Source organism: Bactrocera latifrons, unplaced genomic scaffold (genome assembly GCF_001853355.1).
Source record: "Bactrocera latifrons isolate USDA-ARS-PBARC rearing strain unplaced genomic scaffold, ASM185335v1 scaffold_47, whole genome shotgun sequence".
Lineage (NCBI taxonomy): Eukaryota > Metazoa > Arthropoda > Insecta > Diptera > Tephritidae > Bactrocera > Bactrocera latifrons.
In genome coordinates, this window is record NW_017537123.1 from 1,025,727 (window position 1) to 1,030,944 (window position 5,218).

The 5,218-nt window shown below is 39.6% G+C and overlaps 1 protein-coding gene across 3 annotated transcripts in view; it reads right to left on the minus strand.

The window, feature by feature from the left end:
• Positions 1 to 1,401, minus strand: part of LOC108973251 — a 199,276-nt gene extending 197,875 nt beyond the window's left edge. For 2 of the 3 annotated variants that reach the window (XM_018940360.1, XM_018940359.1), the window contains exon 1: positions 654 to 1,401. The gene's annotated coding sequence lies outside the window, so the exon portion shown is untranslated. The remainder of the gene's footprint in view (positions 1 to 653) is intronic. The other variant, XM_018940361.1, reaches the window with a different exon arrangement.
• Positions 1,402 to 5,218: the final 3,817 nt, after the last annotated feature.

Sequence of the window (5,218 nt, forward strand, 5' to 3'; positions counted from 1 at the left end):
CTCAATTTTCAAGAATACAGCCTTCTAAATTTATTCTTTTCTTTTAGAAGAAAAATTTGAGCTACTTCTGGTGAACCATTATTTTTGCACGAAAATCTAAATATTGAAATAAGAAGCCTTTCGGTGCTCATATGCCTCGGGCCACCGCTGTTCACGAGTAATTAGCATAATTTCACAAATGTAAGCAATTTTTTTCATAGAGTCATAGTCAAGGGGAAGCAGAGCKAGGCACGAAAAACTAAATACGAAAGTAAATAAGCAAAGGAAAGCATGAAAAGCCTTCTTTTTTATTTCGAAACATTGAAATGACGTACACGCCCTGCCTGCGGGACTCATTGGCTTAGTGATTGAGGGAATGCTAATGGATCCCTGCCCATTTGTTATGTGTACACTTGCTTCGACATACATGGCTAACGATATGTATGTATGCATATTTGTATGTATATGTATATATATACACTCATTAATTATCAACTCTTTAGGTGGGGCGATTCACTTTTTATGAGCGCACATTTTCCATCTCYCGAAATATTTGCTCGGCACATTTTTATTTTCATACAGAAGCTTTTATTTGCGGTTGGCCTAAACAAACTTGCTTATCATCACAAACTAATTAAGCAGCAATAAAAAACACACACGCCATTTCCACTTACCGAAGAGACTGGTACTGACCCTTAGTAGGGCCCCAAGCAGCTTCAACAGGTGAGCGCGTCGGTATATGCGCCTACACCGAGTGTTTCGTCGAATATCGGGATTTTCGCTTATTTCATTTTGTGCTGCAAAAATCTTTTGTGTTTCATACTTGCTTCGTCGAAGGCGCACAATAACGCTCGGAGTAATATAAATATCCCTTAATCCATTTTCCACAAACTAAATGCAGCCATAGATATGTATATACTTATGTGAGCTAATAGCGAAAATCCGTTTATTTCCAAATTTCCATCGGCTCTTTAAGTTCAATTATTTTGCCGAGCAGTTGAGAAATCGGCTGTCACATAAATTTTCAAACAATTATTTTTGTTGTTGTTCCTTAAAATGTCTTCTGTCACAAATTGTTCTGCTCGCGATTTCTTGATAAACCATTGGTTGCTATGGCTCTTAGCATTTCTTTGCGACATTATTTATTGCGTGTGGGAATTTCGAATTTAGTGTTTGTGGGAACCTTAACCAATTCACACCTTCTCAATTTCAAAARCATATCATCGGATAGTTTTGTGTTTCTCGCATTTTTTCTTTTTTCAAATTAAAATTAAAATRATTCTTGTGTTCTGTTTTGCCGTTCTTATGCATATTTTATGACATAGACAATTTTTCACATGGCGTGCAGATCAAATAAAGAACTATTATTTTTAATATTTTGCTGTCAGAGTTKCAGAAATCGCTCTTGAACATGAAACGCAACACATATGTATGTAACTGCTGAAATCTAAACCCGCAGGTTCCCTTGGAGGCTATTTAAGGAAAAATGTCGTTTACGCCTTTTAAAGTATAAGTAGAATTATTTGAGAGGTCTATTTATATCCCCCAGCACTACTTAGTTCCAAAAGAGTTTAGAAAAACATTTTTTTAAAGCAAACTGTAATTGATTAAAAAATTGTCCTTATCTCTAACTATTTTTATGACTTTAACCGAATGACCTTGAAAGTAAGCACAATGCATTGCAAATAAATTTGTGATTTGGAATAGGACTTTGCTTGCGAAAACTTTAAAATTGAAATATTGATTTGTGTCATTGAACATACCCCGAATTTCAGTCGGAAAAGTACCCTAATTATATTAGTACTTTAGCTATTTTTGTTAATAAAAGGGAAAAAATGTGTAAACGTGTGGCACTCCTGGMAGAGTGTTTTCCCGGTACCAACTCATCTCTTCTGATTTTCAGGCACAACTTAATTCACTTTCATGTCAACTGTCACAGTCAGTTGAGCCTCAGCAAACTTATCGTAAGCCTCATGCATACTCAAAGAGACCAAGTCGCACTCATTTCAATTAAGGCTTTTCTTCTGCCTGTTAGGTCAATTGTATGCAATTGAGTATTGGCCCCTTGAAACGGCCCCAATTTCATTGCAGTTCTTAGTTATAAGCAAATTCAGAACAAGCTTCTTCCTGTAATTACAATTTCAATCAGCTTTTCGTCTGCACTCGGACTTAACGCAATGGCACTTAGCTCCTTGGCCATTTCAAGCTCACTTGCTTAAACTCGCACACACAGACACACATATATATTTATGCGGCAGTGTGTTGGCCATGTACGTGCTGCATGCGATTGTGGCATTAAAAGGCGCACACACACAGCGCCACTTTAACCTGTGTATGCGTGTGCGTGTGTGAGTGCATAATAAATGCCCTAAAATTTACGTACATGAAAATGCATATTTGTACATTCCACACGCAGTGCGACGATTCCGATTACATTTGCACACATTGCCACTTGATTTGTGCCACACATGCGTGTTCTGTAAATACGATATTGCAACAAATGCCACTGCAACATGTAAAAGGTCATAAAGAATCGGAAAGRCTCTAGCTACTGTTCACCACCCCGTGGAGCGGCAAGCGTRCGCGGGGAGAGCGGCCGYACACGTGAACCTCGGCCGCATATGCCACTTGCCACATGCCGCATACTTCATCAAATTGCCATACAYGCAACAACATCGCCACCGCTGCCAATGCAATTTCACTCCACTTATTTGCGCCACGCAACGYACGAGTCCCTGCCTCGCATGCGCGGGGGGCAAAAGGAAAACTCGCGAACATTCAATGCAACGCGAATGCATATTTTAGTGGATTCTTCAAATATTTCTGGTTTCCCGTATTCCTTTAGCCGCTTCAACGCGCATACACGAACACACTTGGCCACACAACGCGAGCGCACGCATACATACTTGCTAGATTAATTTGTACTCTACTTTTAACGACTTCGCCGCGTTGTGACTTTGTACCCTTTCACAGTTTACTGCCTCGATAGCAAATGTCAACAGCACAACGCCATAACCTCGCCGCCACCGTCAACATTCAACATTCAACCGAACTGTCACTACCACTGGCGCTCATATGTGACTGCTGTGACGAAGTCAAAGACGAGCCCGAGTGAGTTTCATAGAAACGAAAAACAGCACAACTTCTAATATATTCTGTCTCTTTCACTACTCAGCGTCGTCGCCGTCGTCGTCGTCGTCCAACTGCCGCGACATACGTCCGTGCAGTAACGCGTCGAAATCCCTACTAAACGCAATAATCCGGTGGCGGCACAAATAACGCTGGCAAGCACAACCGWCGCCACGCACGGACACTTGTGGCAGTCGCGCTCGCTTTCGGAGTCGATTTCGGAGTGTACGGCAAATTCTTGCAGTTTCCTGCTCGCGCTGCGCGGCCCTCTAGCTATGCGGCGGGCCTGGGCAAATCAGCTGGCGGTCGCCAGAATCAAGCAAGTGGTTGTCGCCTCTCTGCGGCTCTGAGTGCGCGCCCGTTCAGAGAGCGTACGTGCTCCTCACTTGTTTACGTTTCTCGCTTTGAATAGGGAWGGTGGGTGCTTTTTGGCCACACTGTCTGTCTCTGTGTTACTGGGGCGCTCAAGCGATGGCACACATTCGTGCACATGTGTGTCTATGCCCTTGCATCTTCAGACCTGGATGTTCATAAACATTCATCTATACGGTTAAGTACGCATATGTTAGTATTTTTGGTGGCACAGTGGGTCAAATGTTAGGAAAATACTGTATTTCTACTTCATTACAAGGGGTTTTTTCCATGCGTTTCAGCGACTCCCGCTGCCTGCTAAATATACGTTTGTGCTTTGAAATTTAAATATCTGTTAATTAAGTAAATGTCGGAAGGCCCTGATSGGCGTATTTGCTTCGAAGTTTGTACCACCCAGAAGGAAATGTCTAAGATTTATGGATTACATACAAGTATGTGTATAACTGATCAGCATGTCGAGCTGAGACAATGCAAACATGTCCGTCTTCATGAATATATACAAACAGGTCTCTCAGTTTTTGTGAACTCAATCTGAAATTCATTGCAAATGACTTCTCTTCCCAAACAGCTGTTACGCCTTACAAACTGCCCGATGAAAGACATTCCCATGTGTAGAAACCATTTTCATTTTACGGGATATCTCCACAAACGCTACAAAATCCTAACAAATTGTTCAGATCCAGCATATAGCTGGCATATAGACTAATCAGTCAAAATCAAAATGAAGATCACTTCGACTTAAGGTTATTTATATATAAGCTGGAAAGAACAGCTTAAACCAATGACCCTGTTAGCAACCAATAATATCACCAACTTGCGGAAGACATACTAAATATACATAGGTCATCACCCTGTAGACCAATTACAACCAATAATAGAAAATTGTATTGGCTCTCAATTCGTAAATTATTTATTCCAATATCTTGACAGTAATATTACTGTCCCAAAATGGCAACAAAGTCCTACRTTACGCCACCTTTGAGAGCCGTTGCTGTTCTATAAGAAGCTTTAGCGGGAAATACACAAAAAGGAATATGTATTTTTAAATGAATAGTTAAGCCCCAGCAAATGAAACTTAATGGAAAGTTGTTAGCTTATTAAACACTACTATTTTCTTTTACTCAAGTTGTTCGCTGTGGCGTATGAGTTACACATATGCCGACCTACCAATGCCAGTGCTATCAAAGTAACATTCGCATGTATGTGTAAGCTTATATACATATGGGTGTGTTTATGTGCGTAAATGGTCTGTGGTGCTGTTGCAGTCAATCAAATAAAATTAATTGAACTTGAATAATTGCTATTCTACTTTGCTACTTCGAGGAATAAATAAGTAACGAAGGTAACTATTACTTATTTGAGGACACTATAATTTAGTGGCGATAAAAAGAAATACAGTTTTATATGGAGACAGAACGCTCGCCACGTCATTSCTGAATTTTATGTTTACAGTACTGACTTCGTACGCGATTTCGRAAATATTTTTGAGAAAAATGTTTCTAGCTAAAGTTTTCATCCTAGCAAAGATTTAAGCAACTTGTCTATTGCTGAAGCTCTTCGTCAGAGAAAATTAAAAAATTTTTGTAGTCCTACTGGTCCATTATATTAGAATTGATACGCAATCAAAGGGGAATTAAATATTTTTTAAATATTTCTTTATGAATTTTCAGCAAAYAAACTCGAAGAAACATATTTTAAATAGTAACAAGAATTATATTGTTCATCAAATATATGTATA